Source organism: Armigeres subalbatus, chromosome 1, assembly GCF_024139115.2.
Source record: "Armigeres subalbatus isolate Guangzhou_Male chromosome 1, GZ_Asu_2, whole genome shotgun sequence".
Lineage (NCBI taxonomy): Eukaryota > Metazoa > Arthropoda > Insecta > Diptera > Culicidae > Armigeres > Armigeres subalbatus.
In genome coordinates, this window is record NC_085139.1 from 165565551 (window position 1) to 165591941 (window position 26391).

At 37.1% G+C, this 26391-nt stretch overlaps 1 protein-coding gene across 3 annotated transcripts in view; it reads left to right on the forward strand.

The window, feature by feature from the left end:
• LOC134205485 (UNC93-like protein) overlaps window positions 1-26391 on the forward strand; it is a 137427-nt gene that overhangs the window by 86092 nt on the left and 24944 nt on the right. Inside the window, exon 1 of one of the 3 annotated variants that reach the window (XM_062680764.1) lies at window positions 16521-16801. The exons of 1 other annotated variant lie outside the window; for it this stretch is intronic. The gene's annotated coding sequence lies outside the window, so the exon portion shown is untranslated. Of the gene's footprint in view, window positions 1-16520; window positions 16802-16888; window positions 17296-26391 lie in introns of those variants that run through there. One more of the 3 variants, XM_062680766.1, reaches the window with a different exon arrangement.

Sequence of the window (26391 nt, forward strand, 5' to 3'; positions counted from 1 at the left end):
ATAAGAAAATTATTTTGAGCTTTTTAGTGGAATGTTTTTACCTGTCATAAGACGAGTTTATACAATCCCATTGAATTCCACCACTTAATTGTATCTTGACAGATACGTATTTCGACCTCAAAAGTAAGGCCGTCTTCAGTGTCTCGTACTTGACTCGACTTCAGTCGAGTCAAGTACGAGACACTGAAGACGGCCTTACTTTTGAGGTCGAAATACGTATCTGTCAAGATACAATTAAGTGGTGGAATTCAATGGGATTGTATAAACTCGTCTTATGATAGGGGAAAAAACCTAGATTAATTCACCTAAGAGTGATGATGCCTTTCTCATGCATTGAAGAAGGTAACGAAATTAATCACTTAAGAAAGGTAAAAAATAGCACTTTAGGAAGTTGAATTAAACTTTTTCCATCAATTTACATATATTGCATTCATTTATATACATCGCAGGCAATTTTGTTTTTAAATTTCGCGTTTTTTTTTTTCAATGAGGGGTCCCTATGAAAATAAATGATAATTTGTCAACAACTTCGTACGGTAATATCTAAAATGTACAATTTTAAATGGCAAACAATAAGTCTGAATTCTACGTCGAATGCAACTTGTTGCGTGTAAATCGGTCAACGCTTAGTTCCAAAAAGCGCATAAGCAATGGTTAGATGTGCCTAAAAACAAATAAATAATTAAACTTATTGTTACAATAAATTATGACTGAATAATACGAAGAAAATGCATAAGAACAGCATAAAAATAAGTTTGTTGATATGTTTGTTGATAAACTCTGTGATATTGAACGATTTTTCAATAAAAAGAGAGTGCTCATATCCGAACCAATAAAGGGGCCCACGACCGAATTTAGCAGCGTTTCAGGAAAGTGATGAAAAAAAATTTCGAGCTGAAATTTTGATGGCACCACAAAATAGACTAAATTTACCGTATGAATACTCATTAAAACTAATTTTTTCTATTCAATCACTTCATTTTATGACACTTTGAAAAAGGTCAAACAAAATTTTCGTGTTGATTTTTATGAAGAAAAAAAATTATTTCTTCATAGTTCAAAGTAGAGGTGTCTTTCTAGTTTGGTATTCTGCACAAAACATCGTGTTTCGATAGCAAATGAATGACTGATGTCAAAATAACAGTATCTGCTTTCTGTCAACAGATACGTGGGGTGCCCACAACCGAACCACCTCCCCTACACTTAAATTCTCCAGAATTGCAACGAAAATTCACTCGGAATATCTTCAAAATTGCGAAAAGTTCTACAATTTCAACACAAAATTCTTCGGAATTGCTACGAGACGATCTAGTTCTGGCTCTTTTGCGAAAAGCTTTCCGAAATTACATTGGGAAATAAAATTTTCAAAGAATCAAATTCACGAAAAATGCTGTGGATTTTCAGCTGGATGTTTTAGGGATACCAATCGGTAAATTCTACGGACTTCGACAAGTTTGAACCGGCATGGAATATCATGCTGAGTAACACCAAATTTCAATTTACTCTGACTTTCAAGGGACTTGTTTCCACTCCTAGTTGAATAAAATGAGCCAATGAGCGAAAAAAAGTTTTTAGTCTTTGCACAGAGTGTGTTTTTGCCTTTCTCGTATACAAAGTATACGTAAAGGCTATAGGATCACTCCAAAACCGAACTTTTGATAGAAGGCTCGGAGACCCATAGTGTTATATACCAATCGACTCAGTTCGACGAATTGAGGTGATGTCTGTATGTGTGTGTGTGTACAAAAATGTGAGACACACTTTTTGGTACTTAGCATTATTCGATTTGCTCGCAACAAGTTTTGCGGATTGCGGTCTAGTTGTTTCCTATTGAAAATTGGCCCGATCGGTCATTGCGTTCCAAAGTTATTGAAAAAACATTGTTTTTCTGCCCCCCCTTGGAAATTTTTTTTCAAAAACGAAAAAAAAAAAATTGTTTTCAAGGATTGCAGCAATGCATTCAAATGGCCGCAAATACATATGAAGTGATGGAAAAAGTAAAATCTATCCCCCTAAAGTGCTTTTTCGACCTCTCTTATGTGTTTTTCTTATCATTTTAATGCGCGAGAAAGGCACCTCCAACGCTAGGTGGATTGATCTGGGTTTTTAGCTAAAAAATAGCCAATATTTACAGTTTATTTTCTAACTTTCTCAGTTCTCAGCAGAACAATGTTTATTACCTGCCATCTTATCGATAAAGAATTTATAGTTCTCTAATTGTTTCTTAAACATGTTATTTCCAATTGCTGTCGTGTCCCGACCAGAAGATTGTAACAGATTTTTATCAGAAGTTGTTATTCTGTTACATCAGTTTTTTTAAAACAGAATTTATTATAAAAACTTCAAGATAGTACTTCAAGATCCTTGACTGAGTTTAAAAGTTTCAAATAAATTGTTTTCAATTTTAAACTAGAAAATTAATTATTTCGTCTCATTGTGATAGCATTTGAGGCGATTTACAATCGGTGAAATAAAACACAGTTATATTTAGCTCGTACCAATATAACACGGGTTATATGATCTATTTGAGCAGCAAAACAATCCTATTCTCCAACGTTTATTACTAGACGTAATAAACATTTCATCCGAATTATTTGGATTTTAGAACATGGTTATTAGGTTTGTGTTGCTTTCAAGCGATGTATAAATGGTCAAGTCATTACGATCAAGTTGGAATGCAGACGAGTAACGGGAATAGGGGAGCTGTCCAAGTAAAAAAATGTTTTATTTCTTTGACATCTATGCACTTCCTACTATCGCACAATATTTCCTAGCTACACATTAGCAATTAACGTTGAATAAAGTATGTAATTTAGAAAAAAAGGAATGTGTTAGCTACAACTGCAATCGATATCGTTCGTTAAATCCAGTTGAATCTGGAATATGCGCAATAAACGAAAATTCAATAAGTCATACACATGAAAAGTACAGTGCAGTATAATTGGGCAAGAAATGGTCAAAGAATGTGACTCGCTATAAAAAAACATAGTTTATCAGTGGGCGGTTGGGCTCATTGAAGAAACATTTGCAAGTAAAAATGACATTACCCCCCATACTTGAGCACCTGTCGAAATCACTCCGGTAATTAAGACATTTTATTGGACCCGGGCCACTCATCATCTCCGCTTCTGGCTTTGGTCAGAACGGAATGGCTACCTCCAGGGGTGGCATCCGCAGCGCAGGCAGGCACAATTGTTTCCATAACCGGAGGTAGGAGCAATACGCGCGTTGCCAGCCCAACAATGGAAAGGCATTACTCGATCACTGTTTAACGATGATACTGAACAGCACCGCGCTCATCGGAGAACAACCGATATGGGTACGGCAAGCAATAATTTTACTCCAGATAGCCATGCAGTTTACGAGAATGTTGCTCTTCGAGTTGCACGATCGTTTTGCGTTTCTGCGTTTCGAATGATCAGAATGTAGACGCAATTTGTCAAGGTGTTCGATTTGTTGGTATTTTGCATGCTGGTTGCTTAATTGTTGACGCATAACCGCTTGTCCCACATGGTGGAACACCGCCATGAGTAATGCTCTAACATTCCATTCCATATAATTATGACGATCTGCGACTTATGTCTATTTATCTGTACCACATTCACGATTGTGCAGCTACTAAGCAAAGAGTAGATCAAATATGAATATGGGTACTTCAACATTTGCAGTGTAATCGGTGGTTAACTAGATTCTAGATCCGGTTCTCTGGTGGCCTACTAGGTCCTTCCTGGTTAACCACAAAAAAAAAATCAATCAAAAAAGTGCGCAATAATTCCGTCGAATATTTCTCTCGCAAGCATAAAATACCTACATGAAGCAACCACCAGATTTGCTAGCGTTAGCCAAAAAAAGAGTACCCCCTTTTTTCCCATTGCCCGCATGTCAGCCTGTTTACTTTTTGCGCGGGCATCATTAGCCGTAGTTTGTTTTGCCTGCGTTGCTGTAGATACCGGTCGGAGTGATGATTGATGTTCGCTAAGAAACCATTATCAACGAGCGCCACGGTGTCCACAAACCATAAATAAGTGTATGTCTCTAATTATGGTCCATTTGGACATTTCGTGACAAGCTTCGGGCACTTATTCGCTGGTTCCAGTATCCAGTTACCATAATCTTTTCAACGTAACTCCGAAATTATTATGGCATTACTTGATTCTTCAAATTTTGATGACAGTACACCTTCTCAAAACGCGATCATATGTGGGTGGACCAATTTTATGCTTACGCGGGGGAAATTTAGAAATTTTAAAAATGTTTGACAATCGAAATCTTTTTGATAAAAATAACACAACTGATTATCAATGTAAAAACTGTTATCTATGACGACATAACAGAGTGTTGTAAATCTGCAGAAGCTGTTTCCGATAAGATAGGGAGTAGATACGTACATCTGGGCAGCGCGTATGTTGACGGTTTTTCTTTTAACACTCATCCATATTGATTATGTTGGTGAATGTTTTGCAGATCTGTGTCTAACCATCGGGTAGAAGATTTTCCTGAAATTTTATATTAGAACCTCACAAAATCTGAAAAAAATGTGGTATTTACAAAATTACTGGGTTTTTATACAAAATCTATAAAAGTGTTATAAAATCCAGACTGCGGGCTTTTGTTTGTACCAAGATTTAGTAAAGAATTTATAAGAATTTTATATACGATTTTAAGAAAACACAAGATGGTTGAGTATACTAAAAAAGCTAACAAAATGTTTAGTAATAAATGATTTCCTTAAGTTGACCAACATATTTTACAATTTGAAAATTCTTCAATATTTCTCCCAAAGTATGACAGCACAATACGGTCGAAAAGAAAATCTTTAAAAAACTTGATTTTGATCCATTCGCAATCTAGCTTAAAACGAAGAGCAATACTCCCAAGGCTAGTTGTAGATCCAGAAAGTTCTTGATGCACTTGAAAAATTCCAACATACCGGGATAGACAAAATTCGTTGACCATCGCCAACATGCTGAAGAGAAGACAAAACTCGTTTGGCCAGGCCAGGGCGAGAAAAGTCGTTCACATTGCGAATAAGTTCGATCCGTTTGCAAAAGCTTCAAGCTCCGAACGATCAACGCCGGGCGGCGCGGCGGCGGCATGCGACGACGACGAGAGTTGTTTAGTTTGGTGCGGATTAAACCAGAGAGGGTTCGCCTCTGTTCCAACGAGCGGGAACAGAGAAAGCGATCGTCGATGGAAAGTCCCGATCGGGTTCGGGGCGTAATGAACATAGCTACCGTAAAGTGGAGCGCTCTTGACTATAGTGCTTTACAAAATTATTGATTGAAAAAAAATATTTGAGAATCATTTCTGTTTGACTATATTTCGGCGGTCAAGTGATTCTCGCATTTATGTTCGAGAGGTGAACTCCCAAACAGAGGCCTCTATTGATTTAGTAGCCTTCTTCTCCTTTGTTGTACTAAAAAACATTTGCTGTTTGGAAACACCAAGTCTTGTAGATTGACCGAAAACTCGATTGTTTCGGACAGCCTAAGGAATTATCTACTGACATCAACTAATCATTCGCTTCAGTTTCATTACCACCGATTTGTACTATTCAGCATTCCTATTCTGTTTTAATCTGTTGCTCATAGCTTCCATTTTCACCAAACACAAAGACAACAAACAGCAAATCGGATTGTCTCTTAATTTTTGCGTTTTTTCAACAGTGGTACATTTTAAAATGCCAATAAAAATTGGACGTAGGAAGAAGTTTTCCGAATGAATCATGACCGGCAGTGTGTCGTTTGTATTTTTCCGTGCACCGCAGAATCATATCTGTGGTAGTGCAACACCGAGTGATAGTACCAACACTTATTCAGGAAATGGTGTGGTTGGCAGGGTTGCCACTACTTTTTGGGAAAAGTCTGGCATGTTTTAAATTAAAAATCTGGCAAAATCTGGCCGAAACATTTGGTCATATCATTATTTAAATTCAGTTTTTCTAATTACGAATGTGATTTGAATATCTCAACCAATATTTGAAATTTAATTTTTGGAACTTTTTTATGCTTTTGTTTTATGGTTTTCGACTTCTATTGTTTTAAGGGGAGGTGTTCTTCTTTCTACATATTTCTCAAAACAATTTAATGTCCGTAAAAGGAGCTTCTAAAAATTAATATCTTAACATAGGAAGTTCTGATTTTATTTGGAAAAAAAATTAAGAATATCTACAGAAACTTGAAGCATTAATGGCTTCATACAACAAAACTCATATTTCATTGAGTCTAAACAAAAACGAACTCGGACCTCCAAAACAAAAACATGTTTTAGTTTAATCAATCTTTTTCGTGTCGGTCACTATTTTCGGTTATCATGTTGGTGGCTGCATTCCATACCAGTGAAGTTTGACAGTTGACAATTGATAAAATAGCAACGCTCTTACCGCGCTACCAAATTTGGTCACCTGTCAGTTCCGCTACTGTTATGGCAGAGCGTTTAGTAGCGACCGATAAAGTTTCAAGTAACAATTACTGCGCTGCCAAACGGCTTATACTGACCACCGGTAATCTTGCTCTAAGTAATTTCTCAAAGGGTATAAATAATGGTACCTCAATCTGAAGAGGCCTTTGAATATGACAATAATATAAAGAAATATCTAAATATAAAACGACTATAATTCCGGAATGATACGATACGTAATTTTGAAATGATATTAAAAGTAATACGGTGTTAATTTGGATTAGTTTGAAAAAATATCTCCAAAAATCACGCAAATTTCGTTAATCCTGCTCATTTAGAATCGAATGGGATTAAATTTTGTGGACAAGATACTTGAAGAGTGAAGCTGACTTTGAAAAAAAAAAATGAAAAAATAGGTAGGCAGGCAATAATTTTCAAAAATTCTGCCTGAAATTAGAAAAGTCTGGCATTATGGATGGTTTCTCTTTTTGTCTTTTTGGTGCAAAAAAGTCTGGCAGTGCCAGATTTATCTGGCATAATGGCACCCCTGGTGGTTGGTAGTTTCCATCATGAATTCCTCCTTTGAAAAAATCTTTACTCTCGTGTCAGTTGATGCTATTTGTTTTACAGTCACTAAAATGATTGTGAAAAGCAGGCAAGAAAGGCAAAATGGTCCTTACACAGACAAACAGACGTAACTCTTAAATGAATTAAGTAAATGCTAAGTCTGATTGATAATGATAGTGCATCGCAAGGATCTCCTTCACAATTTGGACATTAAACTTATTAAACTTAACCAACCTATCTTTTCCGAAGTAAAGTTTAACCACGGACCAATCATCCTTGGTATAACCACAGATAACAGATATTTAGGCTGGTATCCGATACGTGGGTAAACATCCGCAACCGTTGATTCAAATGCATCGAAGATTTGGAATGCAATTGCAAATCGTTTGGAGATGGCGTGCCGATCATTTTTATGTGAAACGCAGCCAAATTGCGCTGTCAAACGTATTGGCTGCGTTCGACTATTGCTAATCAGTTGCGCCTGTATATACTTCCGCAATCAGTTGAGTAGATGGCAGTAGTGAGTCAATGTATATCAATAAAAAGTTTACACAAGATTTTCAATAAAATTTGTTCTAGATTAAATATATGTTATCTGTGCTTAAACATATTACCTACACAGAAAAAAATTCCATGGTAACAATTACTATTTTGTAGACTACGCCATGTTCTTAAAACAACCACACATTTTCAGTTAAATTAACCATACATTCGGACAAATTCACCACTGATTCAGTTCATGTAACAACATTCCACCACGACCACAGTTGATTTTTACTGCGCGCATGGTAAAATCACGTAAAATCAAACGGGGTTTTGTCTGCTGAAAATCGTCGGTGCGTATTCTTAAATTAACCCTCGGAATGGTAGTTTCAACCATAACATTTTTTTGCGTATACATAATAAAGGATCTGATTTCACCAATCGATGCTTCCGCCTTCAAGGGACATAAGAATATATCTAATGATATTTTGCAAATCTTTTATATTATTCTACCAAGTTTTGTTGAGTTTTGAAACATCACAGATTGAGAGGGTGACCTTTTCTTATATAGGGTGAAATGCACAATAGTGGACCCCCTAGTAGCGGAATTTCATGCCTATTTTCAACATATTAAATACGCATGATATCTAGTATCATGGTATCCATAAAACATTCAAATACACGAAATAACCCGACCAGTAGATAGTAACAGATTTATATCAGGACTTGTTATTCTGTTACAGCAGTTTCTTATAACAGCGGTTGTTATAAAACATGTACCATTAGTAGTTAAAATAACAAAAAGAGATTTTCTTCTAGTTTTAACAAAAATATTACTGAATATGTTATTTTTTGAACAAAATTATAACTCGTTGTGCTACATAAAAAAGGGTGAAAATAGCTTATACTATAACAAATTATGTTCTTTAAAAGATAATGATTATCCATAATGTAGGCAATTAACTTTGTCCAGCTGTTTCTACTTTCAATATAAGTTCAAGTTATACTGTAGGTAGTATCTTCGTTTTTTCCAATTGCTATCTTCCAAAAATGTAGGCAATTTTTTTTCCGGTAGAAATAAACATAACACATTATGTTATAATCATGTTATGACGACCATGAAATTTTCTTTCCTCCATCTTTGGCAGAGAATTTATAACAAAATTATCGCAAGTTTTGTTATTTGTAACACATATTGATATAATTGTGATAAAATTTTGTTATGACTAACTGGTCGGGAATTCATTGAAATTAACATTTCAAAGTCTGACTGAATATTGACTTATTAAAATCTATAATTGCGGTACCGACTGGATTTTGGTTTTCGCAGTCTGTGGATTCAAGAACGATTTTCGCTTACGTTCCCGACGTTTCGGCAGATTGATTTGGCCTTTCTCAGGGGTCGTAAAGTCTATCCGCAACAACGGGCTGGGCGGATTTGTATAGAGTGTAAATCAATCACACTCTGCTGTGCAAAGGGCTTGCTTGGCTAAAGCATTTGATGAGACTTGATTGATTAATCGCTGATTCCAAGTTTACAAGACTTTTATGAAATTGATTTGAATTAAATTATTCCATCACACCTAATTTGCATCTTCTATGGCATAAGGTGGAGTGAAGCGCTTGAATTGGCGGTGAGATCGATGGGTTGACGTCTTTTGAAGCAAAACATAGCACTTTTAACTGGTCTAATCCCGTTCTTGCGTATAGAGCTTGCTGACGTATTATCATCTTTCTCTTCCAAACGCCTAAGGAACGTTTCCAGATCAAAACATAGCCTATCCCGTCTATGCGCTTGAAAGAGAAGGATGATTTGACGTCAACAAGCTCTAAAAGTAGCAGAATGGCTAAGTCGAGCCAAAACAGTGTTTCGCCTCCGAAAGTATACATGAAGAATAATAGGCGATTTAGTCCACTTTCTTTTTACCATATCTGGAATGATTGCGGCTACCGTGGTGTGGTAATGTAAATCACTTGCCCCAAAAATTGCTGAAAATTTCTCAACTTTGAGTGATTCTTGACGTCTCACACGACACAGCCCGGTTCCGTCAGTCTCTCCTGGTTATGATTCTGTATGTTTCAAAACTTGTAAATGTGAGGGCAGGCGCGTTCAATCGTTTTTAACCAAAAAACACCGCGCAAGATTCGGGTATGACATGAACAAATTTGATACTTGTAGCCTCTTAGCTGCTCCGATGGGATAAAAGGGTATAGGAATTTATGCTGAGCACTGGGTCGACTTATTCAATAATACTCTTGCAATCCAACATGCACTCACTCCAGTGGAAGTTAAGAACTAAACTTTCGAACACTTACCGGTGGGGGAATAGGTGTAAACTAATTTCTACAGTCTAGGTATTTTGTTTATCCAAAGGTAAAGATGCAGTCTCTCAGTGGACACGACAAAGTAGAAGTTGCAAAGATAGGTGAACTTAAAAATCCTAAGGAGTGCGTCGTTTTAAATAATCTCAACTCATTGTAATTCTTAATTTATTAATTAATCCATACAAGTACTTTGAGAGAGACGATTTATAATGGTGTACATACGCTTTTGTTGCTGACTTGCTGTCTCGTTGGCAAGCATTGCTGATTCGCGGCGAGGGTCGATGAGGCCTTTTCTGTAGACGGTTCCTTCGGCAAGGTGCCGGAGATAGTGATCGCTGATCTTGGCCAGCTGATTTAGATGGCGGAGTGCCGGATGGTTCGGCGAATGGACTTGCCGGAGATCGCAGCGAGGGCCGATCCGAACGGCGTTGAACCGACGAGGGTGGTCGAAGGTAGGCAGGCGTATTCGGACGACGGACTGCCGGATGGTTCGCCTGATGGACTTGCCGAGGATCGTTGTAGGGCCGATTTCGTACGGTGGTGTGCCGGCGAAGGTGGTCGCTGGTTGGTAGGCCGCTTAGGATGGCGTGCTGCCGGATGGTGCGGCTTGCCGGGGATCGAGGACGATGGTCAGCAGGCCGATTAGGACGTCGCCCTAGTAGCACAGTTCTGGCAGATGGACTTGCCAGGGAACGTGGTCGATGCTTGGCAGGACGATTAGAGCGGCGTGCGGCGGATCCCAAGATGGCCGCGGAGGTGGCTTGTCGATAGCGGGTCCTGCGCCTCGACCCGGGTCCTGGACTCTGCTACGGATAAAAGAAGTCCCTTGGAAAAGGGTCACAATAGAAAAGACCCTATTCTGGACCAATTCCGAACGGTTAATACACCACTTAAGGTGATTATAGAATGAAGCCCGTGGTGAATTTCAAATTCACCACACGTTTATTCACATACATTTCCAAAAGCCAAATCTGGCGTAATAGTTTTCGTACAGTGCTGAAACTCAAATTATGATTGTTCAGCATAACTAAGCAAACGATCTACCATTATTTCAGCCACATACGCGTTATGGTTCTTTCATCTCGTGCTCTTGAAAAAATATTGGAAAAGCACGTGGTTTACAAAATGGCCGATTTCTGGCTTTATTGTATAATCACCTTAACGTCTCTTTCTAAATACATAGCTCGTTTTAACTATTCTTGCTGTATAATTACCTTTTCCTTTTTTTATGTTTTCACTCGATAGATTTATTACAGTTATTTTCCCACTGAGGGCTATTTTTCCACTGAGAAATAGTCTACTTTTAGAAGAGCTTGATTAACATAGCCCGAACTACACTTTTAGGAGCTTTAATTTCACCACTTGATTAATACAAAAATTTACTGCATCCAACCGTCTTCTTACTTTGGTAGTCACGTTCCAACTGTCCTGGAAGCTCTTTTCTTTGGAAGGTTTTGTATTTTACCTTTAGGTATTAAATTTTGAAAACCAGAAGTTGTCAAATTTCTACAACTGTTCGTTAATGATGGCAACCATTCTGCACCGGTATATAAATTTACCACGAGGGAACTGTTCCCGCTCAAATCGCTGCAAAGAGATCGCGCATTTGGGTCTCTGTAACGGGTAGTATTGAAGAAGTATTGCGGCTCATGCATGGTTTGTTACAACTGGATGTACGTCGCCAGTAAGGTTGTAACGTAGAATATTTATTTTTTCATTAGGGTGGGGTAAAGGAATTCGAGGCTCACCGGTGACGTGGATTATTGAGAAGGATGTTTGTGCCACCAAGCTACACATTGGGACCAACGGTTACATACTTTCTTGGCCTTCACCAGTATTCTGTCTTCGGTTTTCTGTTGAATGACTTCGTCATTGATGGACTGCCAAGTTAGTCTGATCAATCCAGCAGTAGAACGCAGTCAGAACTTTTACAACAATTATTTTCAGGGTTTAAAAACCTTCTGCAGCATGAGTAGGAGAACATTGGTCTAATCTTAAGCCCGTTTAATTTCGTCAAATGCAGAGATGTTCTCGGCTTGCAGTGGGCGAGTGACTGGGTCGTCAATTTCATTTCAACCCCAGATAAACTGTAGCAACGTTGGCTACGCCCATTGACATAAATGAGGGGGGCTGGGGGAGGGGGTCTCACTCCATCATAATGAAATAGTGGAAGACCAATGAACTTGTTTCTCACCTCTGATAAATATTCCTGTGTATCAGTGAAATTGCACTTGGTGTTAATTATGAAAAGGGAATATCTCATTGAATGATCTAAAAGACATGTGGTCATCCATCACGAACTAGAGCGACAGTTTTCCAGCAGACATTCACTTCCCTAGCAGTATGATAATCTCCACAAGAATTCTCATTGGAATTTCTGAAGATTTTTTTTTCAGAATCAAAATTTTCAGCATTCCAATTGGAATCCAAAAAGATTTCTCACTGGATTCATTTCGGTTTCGAGGGATACCCTTGGGAATCTAAGGAGGATACCCTTTATAATCCATGGAGGATTCGCTTCAGAAATTCCTCCAGAATCGTTCGAAGATTTGTTTCCGAATCGTTTGGAGATTTGTTTCGGGATTCCTTGACGATTTGTTTCAGAATGCTTTGAAAATTTTCTTAGGAATCCTTCTGACGATTTGCTTCGGAATCCCTCGACGAATAGCTTCGGAATCATACGACGATTCTTTTCGGAATACATCATTTGATGATTTGCTTCGGAATTCCTCAACGATTTGCTTCAACATCCCTGGAGGGTTCCTTTCGGAATCGCTGGTGTATTCTTTTCGGAATCGCTGGAGGATTCTTTTCGGAATACCTGGAGGATTAATTCGAAGTCCCTCCTGACGATTTGCTTCAGGATCCCTCGACATATTGCTTTAGAATCCTTCTACGATGTGCTTCTACACAGAAAAAAATGATGAAAACTAATTAGCGTGTAAAAAATATAGACGTGGAAAATTACACTACTCCTGGTGGATATGGATCTTTTCCAACTAGTTGTCCCTGAATGTATGCAATTTCTATTGCATTATGTCAATTCCTATGGCATAAATCAAATAAAAACTGACATAATGCAATAGGAATCGCATACATTCAGGCGATAATATCGATTAAATTTACGCTCTTTTTGGCGTTCCCTTTATGTGCATTACTTTTCGTGTAAATTTCAACAACTTTTTCTATCTGTGTACATCGCTGGAACATTGCCTACACAGATAGAAAAAGTTGTTGAACTTTACACGAAAGTAATGCACATAAAGGGAATGCCAAAAAGAGCGTAAATTTAAACGATATTATCGCCTGAATGTATGCGATTTCATAGGCATTATGTCAGTTTTTATTTGATTTATGCTATAGAAAATGACATAATGCTATAGAAATTGCATACATTTAGGGTGAACTTGTTGGAGAAGATCCATGTACGCCCAGAATAATGTAATCTTCCGCGTCTTTATTTTTTACGCGCTTATTAGATTTCATTATTTTTTTCTGTGTACGAAATCACTTAAAAATTCTTTTTGGAATGTATGGAATGAACATTCCCGATGAAACTCCTGGAACATTCCCGTCGGGATTCCTGGAGGAATTCATTCGGACTTTCTAGAAAATTCTCATTAGAATCCCTGAAACATTTCCGTCGGATTTTTCGGAACATTCTCGTCGGAGTCCCTGGAACATTCCTGTTTAAATTCCTGGAATATTCCCATCGGAATTCCTGGAGGATCCCTAGAAGATTCCCATAGAATCCCTGAAATATTTCCGTTGAAATCCCTGCAATGTTCCCGTTTGAATTCCTGAATCGGAATCCCTAAAAGATTTCTGTCGACATTAACAATTTTATTTCATCGCCGACATTTTGATCCAGGGATGGGATTTTCTTCAGGGCTCGATGGCAGTCAATATGTTAATTATCGTTATATTCAAACGGGTGTTTGTCATGAATTTGGTGGAAATTGTTTCTGGCCTCATTGACAAAATATAGATCACTTCAAAAACTTTTCTGACACTAATTTTGTCACACACTATAGGGGGTGTTTTGCAGCCGGAAAATGGGCGATTACTATATTGTGGCAATGAGGCCAGAAACAATTTCCCCCAAATTCATGACAAACACCCATTCGAATATAGCGATAATTAACAAATTGACCGCTATCGAGCCCTGAAGAAGATTCCATCCCTGGATCAAAACGTCGGCGATGAAATAAAATTGTCAACGCTATTATTCATGACTGATAGCAAATCCCAAAATTTATTTATATATTAATAACTGTGGAAGTGCTTAGTGAACACTAAGCTGCGAGGCGAAGAAGAAGAAGAAGGAACATTTCGGTCAAACCGTGTTTTTAGCTAACCGACCTATTCAGTCAAGCGACTTTCGACATGATGGCCTTCTGCCGAACGGCATAAGACCGATAGACTGTAAGCCAAACGACCCCATTTGCGAGTATGTGTCAGTGCAAAAACAAAAAGAATAGCTGAGTTCCATGAAATGAATTGATGTAGGTATCCAGAATAACAACCTGTTTTCAAAATACAAACTTTCTTGGATCTGATGTTCGGCAGCAGAAGTCGGGGATGAATTATTCGATGACATATAATGCTGAACAACGGTGGAATCGGATCTTGAATCATTAAAATTCGTTCGCCACCAAAGGTTGGTTTTATACCCGGATTGCAGTAAAAAAAGACTAAACTCGATGGTACAGGCCTCGTACTTTAAGAAGCTGACGAGAGCTGCAAGCCAGGCTGGAAGGCGATTTGAAGGAGATCATGTAGATGAGTTGAGGTATTTCGGGTACCGCCAAAGCCGGACACCCTCTACCAATCCCGGCTGACGATCTTTTTTATCCAGCTTATGGTGTCAGCCATCGATGTGGTAAGGTGATGGACCTCAGCCAATAGGTGCGCCGTCACATTCTTCGGCACCTGAAATGGTCTAAAATTCAGGCAAAGGACTGGTATACGTTATCGAGGATGCGTCATGCCCTGATTTAGGGGATGTGTTGATCGTAGCTTCGGAGAACTGTGACTGCACTGGCAGAGTCGGTAAGTTGGACGAGGACGAGCAACTCCCTGTGTCGAAACCGAATCATCATCGTAGCGGTGCTCGTGGTTTATTTACGGTGGGGTTATGAGTTACGGTGAGCATTAGCCTATGGGGAAACCTGCTGTTTATGATTGCTTGCGCAACCCGTAAAAGTAAAGATTCAAGAGTAGACCTCTATTGTTGGTCCTGTAGGACCTAAAGAGTGCTTAAGTTAGATTTACTATAGTACGATATCTAACGCGAACAGACCATAAGTGGGGCAGAATCATTAGGCCTCGGTCGATCAACACCCCGTGGACCTACACTATCTTCCGGTGATGCGGGATGCGGCTTTGGTGAACACGGGTGCGCCCTGGGGTATCTTCGATGACTAACAACAACAAGTCGTCGGCGCAAATTAAGGTGATTATAGAATGAAGCCAGAATTCGGCCATTTTGTAAACCACGTGCTTTTCCAATATTTTTTTCAAGCGCACGAGATGAAAGAACCATAACGCGTATAGGGCTGAAATAATGGAAGATCGTTTGCTTAGTTATGCTGAACAATCATAATTTGAGTTTCGGCACTGCACGAAAACTATTACGCCAGATTTGGGCTTTTGGAAATGTATGTAGATAAACGTGTGGTGAATTTGAAATTCACCACGGACTTTATTCTATAATCACCTTAAGTTGTAGATGTTGCAAGGTGGATGGTGAAAGATCCTGTTCATGGCATCAAGAAAAGGTGTCTGTCTCTTCTCGAAGGAGCGTGGATTCTTTGTTTCCTATTAAGACTTTGATAGAGCGTCCCGTGAGCATGGTACAGATGAAGGCGTGAACGTTCCCGAAGAATATCTACTCACACCTTCAAGATGTCTAGGGAGACCAGGTCGGCATTGCCCGAAAGCATCTCTTAGCCCAGCGAAATAGGAGCTCGTCCCAAATTCTGGCTGTCCGTTTGATCCAGTTGATTTTCAAAAGCAAACATTGGGACTGGATTCACCGTCGAATGCAATATATTGCGGATATATCGGACAACGCTAGGTTCGAAAAATATAACTGCCCACATTCGATAAACTTTCGGTGCCCGCAACCTGAAAATGCAATGGTGTAAAAAAATTAAATTGGAATCTTTCTGCTATCGTCTTAATAAGTAGGAAATACATGTTTTCTCCCATATCCGACGGTTCGGTATTTTTATTGGTGTGATTAGTGCGCTACAAACTTCTAACCCTTTGAAGAAAGTTAAATAAACTAATCGAAAGGTTGGATGTCTACATAAATATTAAATTCAACAAAGTTCTGACAAAAATTCCTAAATAGTATTGTCAGAAAAGATTTATAAATTTTTTTATGTTTATGCTTTGCAGTAAGTGAAACTGAAAAGTTTTTAACAGCTTGTGCCACATTAAAATTGTAGTACAGTGCAAGTTGTTTTCGAAAAGTTTATGTACTCATTTTTTATATTTCATTAAAAAATACAATTGCAGTTTTTACTTTTAAAGTTCTTATTTTAAGATCAATAATTGATCTGGACGATTATTGCTTTATTTCCGTTATGAACTCCAGAACACGTATATTTTCAAACACACATAAACTCACCCCACCCCACGGTAACTCGTTTCCAACGAGGTACTACGCAGTCCGGGCAGAGGTGGGGAGTAAGTACCTACCTTGCGAATTGCCGACAGGATCGTGGCACTTCGCTCTAGTCGCATCGGCCAGTTGGTAGTTTGGGCTCGCAGCGAATGCGGTGGCATTCGGGAGTTGCTTCTAATAGTTTTTTTTTGCGTTCTGACTCGGATAGATATAGTGATCGTATACTTGGGCGCCTAATTTGCCAAACAGTACTACGGTTTAAGATTTTTACCCAATCGGACAAGGTAGACCGGCAAGGAAACCACTGATATCAAAGGCAATCCCGAATGTATACGAAAAAAGTAACATCTACGCAAGTGGCCATCATTGGAGGACGAGAAAGATAAAAAGATAGTAAGTGGTATTTTTAGCCCGATGGAATTGAATATTGTCGAATGGATCGATCGATCGTTAAGATCCGGCTTTAATCGGTAGTGAATTCCTCTCACGTGCGTGTGCAAAATAATGCTGTGTATTGATCAGTTTGCAGATGGAGTTTGCATCCACAATTGATCGTTTGTTTGAGAAACCACACATTTCCATTTGACGTAGTGCGCGAAGAGGTGACAAAAAAACTGTATGAACCGTCATGGACTCCCAATCGCTTTGAATTATTTTCAACTGGAGAGATGTTCAGTTAGTAGTGCGACTTGATGAGGGAGTGCACTATTGGATTTAAAATTTTTGAGTTGAGAAAGCTCACTCGGACTTTCGTGATTTCTGATACAAACTGAAGAGTTTCAGAACAGTGATTGTAGTGTATTTCTAAGCGGGAAATTTAATCATCGTGAAAAGGGCATACGTGTGTCCATGAACAAACGGTTTGATCAGTTTCTAGACAAAAGAAGGTTAGAAAACATTGCATCTGACTCAGTGATAAATGATCAACTGGATCTATGCATCTTTTGATATCAAGTATGGACGTGCTCAACGCAGATTTCAAGTGTTTAAATCTTTGAATCTCAGAAATATTTACATATGGAATGTAAAAAACTGAAACATTTAAAAGCATATTCAATCATTTGGTTGATATTAACACAATATCGATTATGTATAGTTGTTGCTAGCGAAATTGTATTTCTGATTATTGAAACTATTGTCCCATTTAACCGTTAACACTCGAGTACACGCCTTATTTTGTACAATACTGTCGAAAAGCCCTCGCTCGCTCGAGATGCACAGCACGAGCGCGGTGGCATATGTGACTCAGGAGTGCGCGCGTGGTGGACACTCATTAGTAAGAAATTGCAGATCAGATGGAAGAATGAAGTGTGAATTGACTAACAAAACAAAAAATCAAATGTTTCACCGATTCGAACCTGGCGCTAATATTTAATAAGTGATTGAATAATAGCTCGATCTGCAAATTCACGGAAAATTCCTCTCAAACAGGGAGAAAAAAAAAACAAAGGAAAAAGTCTGTTATTGCTTAATCATGCAAATTGAATACAGTTCAATTAACAAAACCTCTTTTGATGGTTCTTATGCCGTATGTTCCAGGTTAGGCGAGCCATCGTATGACGTATTTGGGGGCGGACGATATTTTTCAAAACCATCCCAAATGCATTAGTTTCCTGGTTTGCTCCCTCCCAAATACGTCACAACTTGGTGCCCGTGACAGGTAGCTGGAACGGTTACGCCTTTAATAAAATTAAGAAAGGGTATGAAACATAAATTGCTCAATTCTTTAATTTAGAAAAACATGACGTAGATAAGTATAAATGACACAAATTCAGTTGGAAGATAATAAATTTGCAACGTTTGTTCTACATTTTTCGTTCTCTACTTTGAGAGTCACACTTTAAAACCATTTTTTTTATCATAAAAGTTATATCGAAAATTGTCACAAAACTTTAACCCTTTATAAGCAAGTGGCAACTATATTGCCACCAACAAATTATATGTTTTTCTGTTCATTAGGGACAGCTCTACTTATTATTTCCCATGTAGTGGCTATATTGACTACCTAGTAACACCCCAGATGAATTTGAGCCATTAAATAAACTGAAATGTCAATTTGACAGTTTTGACAGTTTTTTACGAACGGATCATATGTTTCGAGTGGAAAAAGTATTTTCTGTTGTAATTCGTTATTAAAACGACAAAGAAAATGATTAGCGTGAAAAATGTTTTGCGTTTCTGGATATTTGGTTTTAGAATTTTTGACTAAATTGTGTTTTTTCCCAAGGGCCCCCCCTTGGGAACAAACAAAGGCGCAAATTTTTGTTTCGCTTGTGACGCGTTTTCACTTAAAAATGTAACGTCTCTTGATTTGACTGGTTTTACGTTAAACCTAATTTTTAAAAATCTTTTATTTATTTTTGTTGTTGCCTGTTTTCAAGGCAGGGGCAAATTTATTGCCACCAATGTTGTCCCGCTTGCCGGGTAGTCACCAATTTTTCAATGTTTCTGGACTGTTTAATGTATAACAAACATTCATTTGGATTTAATATCATGTCAACATTGTGTCCTATTGTTGTTCTTGTTAATTTATTGTTTAGATTCGTCTGTGTTATACTTAAACTGTGTTAAACTCAACAATCGAGAATATCTATTTAACCCATTTATTTCGAATCCCCACAATTTAATTATCGGGAATTGTTTTTTGATTATTTTTTTCTTCTTGTTTTCTTAGTATCTCTTTTGTATTAGTTTCTTCTTTGATTTTCTGTTGATTTATTTGCAATTTGAAGTAATATTCTCGCTAACATCATCTTTATTCAGATATAGTTAATATGTCTGTGTCTTTATAAAAAATTGTTTCGTATCAATTTGGCTTACTATAATCACTGTTATAATATCAAAATTAGTTTTAAACAATATTTCATGAAACATTTAATAAAAATATAAAACCATATTGCTGTTCCAGAGTAAACTTTCATCTTTCTGGTTCAGATTATAACGATAACCGCGGCTGTCACTTCATACGTTCCCACTGTTGTTTTGCATGGTATTCTACATGACAGAACCAAATATCAGGTTTTTATTTCAGTGTTTCGAAGTTTTTCAGGCTTGTGGTAGAACTTTGCCAGCATCGGAATTTGTAAAGTGGAAAAATATAAGAAAATCCGCAATATCAATTCGGTTGTTCGAACCGTTCGAACTCGACCAAAATGGTAAATGTGTTTGAACTGTGGCATATGGTAATAATACCTACATGATAACAAACACCTTTATTGTTTAAAACACCTCTACACATTTTAAGTCTCACATTTTGTTTGTTCAAAGCAGGTTCAAAGCCAAATTCGCAGACGCCGTTATCCGATTAGGCGACTAGAGTACTAGATCGAAAAATTTCCGTTACCTAAACGACATCAACAAAAAATGTGACTTTTTGTCAAAAGTGGTCTGGCGGCTTCCTAAATCCCCACACTTGTTGTAAAACCTGGGCTGCTGTGATTAGATCATCTTACTCACAAATGAAGTATGGCATAACAATGCCTGTAGCGTTTTTTAAGTTCTGCTTCAGTGGTCTTCCGTAAATATCGATGGAGACATAAATCAAAACTTCTAGAAACAATATATTGAGGATATTTAGATGCTTCTCATATTAATTCAGGAGGACACTTATTAATAACCGAGTGAAGTCAACTGCCTCATTATTGCTTTTGTTAGCACCAATAAATAAGCCACAAAACAATCTTTACCTGTTCCAATAGTTTAATCCAGAATTACATCCATTTTTTCGTAATTGCAGTGTTATTTTCGGAGATTGAATTTGCTTCATTTGCATATACAGATTATGTATGATGCTTAATTTTGGAATGGGTTGAACAACTCGTTATTTAAATTTCATTAGATACTGAACTGATGCGTTAGTGACACTAACGTACAATAAATTATTGATATTTATTATTATTTTGAATAGGGTAAGGCACCCAGAAATCGCCCTCCCCCTGTTTTCGCCCACCGATTTTAAAATCTCCATTTCTCGCAAACTAGTTGTAGAAAACAGTTAAAGTTCAAGTTTTTTTTAAACTGTTTAATAATCGAATGGAAAAGTTAATCCATGTCTCACACTGATAGTAATAGGCAGAAAATATGTTTTGTATCTAAAGAAAAAGCATTGAGGACATAAAAGCCGAAATTGCGTTGGAATGAGCCAAAATAAAATTTTTATTTTTTATTTTTAACACAGAGTTTTTAACTGAGTTTTTTATTTGACGGATTACAAATGGTTTTTGGCTTCAGCTGCTTACGATTTTGAGACAAAATGGGGTATATAAACCAAGAAAAGGTTGTAGCGCATTTTACCCAACCGGCGCATTTTATACATATTTCCTGTACTGAAATTTTCCACATTACGATGAAACATTAAAAGATTTTTCGAAGCAAAACGCCATATCAGCTCTAACCTGTGAAGTACCACGCGCCTCCACGCACTGTCCATATACAAAAACGACAGACAAAAACGCCTGGTATGTCGTTCCAAAACAGTTGCTACTAATCAATCTTTTTTTAATTTGAATATTATTTAAATTAACTATGAATTTTGAATGGCATCTGGTAGTTATGTTTCTAAACTGACGTATGAGGTAAACATTCTCATGAAAATCGTAACAGTTATTTGTTACCGGTTCAATACGGGTGGGTCATATATGACCCCCCGAGCAGGAAAGATTGGCTCAATAATACCTAATTATGTGATTGATACCATACTCTGTTATGAACTAGCTCTGCATAGGAGGTAAAATACCAAAGGAATAATTCCAAAAATTAATATGCACAATACTTAAGCCATAACATACTCAGTTATTAAATTGAATTTCAATACCAAATGCATAATCAATTATTATTCGTTTGGTATTGAAACACCTAAGCACGTTATCTCTCAGGTATTCTGCATAGTTTTTGGTGCTTTACCTCTTATGCAAGGCTAGTTCATACCAATTTCTGTTATCGAGTTCTTCGCTCGTGCTCGGGCCAGGACGAAAATCAGCTGTTAAAAATAAGTTTTAAAAAATAGAGCTTTGCTTTCTTCAGCAAAAATGTTTCAAAATAAACTGTTTTATCCAGGAAAAATATTGCACAGGTCAGGTTAAGGGCACTATGATGATCTAGAGCGTCCAAACTATTCATGAGTTGTAATTTTGATGTTCTAGGGAATCAACACCATTCTTTACCATATTCTGGTTAAATAAATGAAATTGTAATGCTTTATGATAAAATCTTGCGCCTGTCCAGCGGCATAACAGATCTTTTTCAATATCTACGATACTCCAAACAGTCCTTGAATTCAGATCTTAATATTCAAATCGATCAACAAGAAGATCTACGATGTCTCCACTATTTAAATGAGTTGGTGGAATAGCTCCATGGGACTTCGTTATCCAAGATATTGACCGATGTTATTGACATTCGTTACAGAACTCGTTTTACTTCTAGGACTCTCCAAACTGTCTTTGAGCTCAGATCCTAATCTAACAGATCAATATGAAGATCTTCTATGTCTTCAGTTTGTTATGAGTTAGAATAGCACCACGGCAATTCGTTACATCATTACAAACACTCCAAACAGTTAGTGTTCATGAGTTCAAATCTTTATATTCAGATTGATCAACAAGAAGATCTAAGATGGTCTAGCATGAATTTACCGCCAAAAATGTGTATGGCGATGGACATCTGGGGAAGATCCATAAAGTAGGTCACGCAAAGCAATTACCATTTTCAACACCCCTCCCCACTTCGTTACACTTCTTGCAATCAACTTCTAGTATTTTTTTTTTGTCAATCGTCAAGGTGCTCAGACTCCTCGTGCCGATAAGGAAGTGACGTACTTTGTGAACCTTACACAAATTTCATCAAAAAGAAGCATTTCTCGAAAAAACAATCACCAATTACCAGTACGTCTACTAAATCTTTTTTTCGGTAAAGAAGATTATTATTGGGAAACTTAACTATTGATACTTTTTGGTACACTGCTTCCAAAAAAATGAATCCTAGTGTGCTGCAGTTTCGAATTTGATTGTTTTTATTGATTTCACAACTAACATGAATGTTTTACTGAGGCGCCTTCTGTTGTAAATATCACAGAATCACATCAAATAGCTGCAGAGAAACTGAGAGAGAGATTTTGTTTTAGCTATTACATTTAATTCATTTTTGCAATTCCTGATCATAATACCTGGTTTACAGTTGGCATTCGAGTGATAAAACGGCCTACTTTTCCATACCAATGAAAAGGGTGCTCTAATGAACATTATGCAACTCAAATGGGTTGCACAATAATAGTTTGTGCAACAAGTTTCAAAAAGATGATTTTTTCGGCACGAGTTGTACATTCAGCACGAGTTGTATCGGCAAGCCTCGTTGGATAAATACTACGAGTGCTGAAAAAATCGAGTTTTGCAACGAGTTGCACACGCTATTTTTTGCAATGACGAAAAATAGACTTTAATTTGATAAATCTGTACCAAAATTCTATAGTCTAATTTACTGCACATGATCATTCTCGCCAATAAATCATGTAGCTGCAGAGAACAATCAGATTCATATTACCGTGCCATATTGCACAGTTCGATAAGCCGTGAAGCGATAGATGTACTTGCCTTTGAATATTTTTGATTTCATGTCCACCAAACTATTTCATTTATTACGCGTTGCAGAGAGTTCACTATTTTAACACTTACCCAAGCTAATTCAGCAAAATGTAGTAATGTAACAACTGTTCTGATGTTGGTTTTCATTATAGCTCCCAAATGAGTGTTATAATGACTATTATGCAACCCATTTGAGTTGCATAATGTTCATTAGAGAGCCCATTTCGTTGGTATGGAAAAGTAGGCCGTTTTATCCTTCAAAGACGAACTGTAAACCAGATATTATGATCAGGAATTGCAGAAAATCCATTATAGCACTCATGTTGGTGCTATAATGGGGAAACAGCATTAGAAAAATAGTTACATGACCACATTTAGCTCAATTAGCTTGGGTGAAAAAAATGGATGGACATGACATCAAATTCTCCAAATGCTATTTATCTTTCGCTTTATGGTCTGTCGAGCGTACAATGTGGCACAATAACATAGAATATAGAATAGGCAAGCCTCGTTGGATAAACGTACAACTCGTGCTGAAAAAATCACTTTTTGCAACTATTTTAGATAAGTATGGTGAAAAGCTTTTGAAATGAAATTTTATTAAATTATCCAAACGTAAATTACTTTACTCTCTCACATAAATGTTAGTCTAAGTAACAACTACTTTCGTGCAATATAGAAACCATTTGTATTGTCGAATGAATGTGTTGCGAGCAGGCATTGCAAACCATCCCATCATTCGATCTTTTGAGAAAAGATACTGATAAAATAATGGGATATCGCTCTTACCTATCTATCCGCTCAGTAAACAAAGTGCAATGTTCGTCATGGAGAAACATTTTTTCACAGCTTTTGTTGTAGCAACACCTTCGCAACGCGATCAAACCCCGACTCGCGCTGGCTATCCGGATCATCACCGAACGCTCAAATGATAATATCTTTCCAGAGTGCTCTTTGATTAGAGATAATATCTTTGCAGAAGCAAAGATAATATCCTGTGCTCAGATGATATTGCAATGCCTGGTTGCGAGCTTAATTTAGTTATAGGTACGCATTCCTCATTAGATTAATTTAGTTATACGTTAGACTGTCATCTCAAGATACCCTTTGGTGATTTCAATACTTATAGAAATGGTATACATATTGTACATCGTACGTGATCATATAGAACCTCAAGCTCAAAACTCAATTGCAGTTCTGTTTGAAAATACTGTAATATGTATAAAATCTGGATTGTAGTAATTTTCATATACTGGTGTAATGATGTCCCATGAGGCTTCTCCAACTAACACACAAGCTCGGAAACCTATGAATCACTCTGTTGGTCTTGTAGACCTCCAACATCTAAAGTTTTCTGACAAATTCCTTACATTTTTGCACAATGTGAAAATTTTTAATTTTTAAAATATTTTCTTATATTTCCAAAAAACGCTTTTCAAATGTCTCCTTTTAAAAAACTGACAATTTTTTCAATTTATTTTTCACGACATTTTTTTAAATATTCGTTTTTAATATAACAAATTAAAACTACAAAAATTATTCATACATCATTTTAATGACAAGCATTTTGATGACTTTCATCACAATTTCTGAAATTTGTACATGTTCAAAAATTTTCTTACCTAACTTCTTGAAATCAACATTTTTCATAATTTTCTTAAAATATTCTGTGTAAATTTTAACTTCAGTAACATTTTTTTTTTTGAAATCCTGCCCAATTTTTTTTGGAAATTTTATTCGATGAATTTTTTTAATTTTCCATCAAAGTTATCGACAGTTTTCTTATTGTTTTTTTTTTAGTTTATGACAACGTTTTCAAATATTATTTTCATTTTTCCTTTCTCGTAGTTTTAAATATATTATTTAAACTTTTTTGAATTTATAACGAAATTGTAGAATTCGATCAATCAGACATTTTAACGACATTTTTGTTTTAAATTTCGATTTTAAGGACGGTTACGCAGTTTTGAATTATTGAAACAAGATGTATATTTATCCGACGTTTCGACACGGGGATGGTGTCTTCATCAGGGGAAAAATACGGTATTTGTTCCTAGTCTATTGTTTAGTCTAACATTAACAATATACTAGGGACAACTACCGTATTTTTCCTCTGATGAAGACACCATTCCCGTGTCGAAACGTCGGATAAATATACATCTTGTTTCAATAATTCAAGACTGCGTAGCTGTCCTTAAAATCGAAATAAAAATATAGAGTCGATTTCTCAATTGTTTTTTTTTAATATGCGACAAAATATTGGTCATTTCCATGTCATATTCGGGGAAACATATGCCACGGTGTGTATGGTAGAATAATATTATCACAAAAAATGACCATCGCTAAAATTTCAACTGCATGAAAATATAGCTTCTTATCTTTCATTTCCTGGGTATCTTAAAAAACTCTTCCGAGTGGACCTGAACAACTTTTTTTTTCTTTTCCAAATGGGACCCTCCTTAGCCGTGCGGTAAGACGCGCGGCTACAAAGCAAGACCATGCTGAGGGTGGCTGGGTTCGATTCCCGGTGCCGGTCTGTGCAATTTTCGGATTGGAAATTGTCTCGACTTCCCTGGGCATAAAAGTATCATCATGTTAGCCTCATGATATACGAATGCAAAAATGGTAACCTGGCTTAGAAACCTCGCAGTTAATAACTGTGGAAGTGCTTAATGAACACTAAGCAGCGAGGCGGCTCTGTTCCATTGTGGGGATGTAATGCCAATTAGAAGAAGAAATGGAACCTGCATTCTAATCTAATACCAGCAGCCAGTCACGAGTCACTCCCAATTTGAGTGTTTCATTCGTTTTTTAACCTTTCTTCATAAATTAAAGGCAATAAATGAATATTCTACTTATTTTGTTTTTATTTTAAACCTAATTTCAAAGGCTCAGGTGTGGACAAGCATAACGGAGCCGAAATTATTAAATTCAACATTTGGCTAGCAAACATTACAGCTTCAATGGTATGCAATCCCTCCCTGATCAATATACTTTTGTTTTGTTACACTTTTTGGATATAAATGTAAATTAGAAAAATTCGTAGAAATTTATCTAGATATATAAGAATTTACGAATTGATTGTTTGAGCTCGGAAACGATGGAATTCCGAGATTCAAGACAACGGATTTTTGAAAACCTGACGTTTCACGTTTCCACTATTATCAAACTATTTTTACCTACCTGTGAGCTGAGTATGCCAAGACAATGCTGAAAGTAGTTGAGCTGTACATATCTCCGCTTCGGTCTAGGAATTTTTTGGGTTAGTTCTTTTCACGGTATTTTTATGTGGAACGGTTTTTTTGTTGTTGTGATATTAAGGAACACATTTGTTTTATTGAGTTTAGACAAATATTAGTGGGACCTAATCATTGGTAAAACTTTTTGAAATTGCGGTTCTGTGCA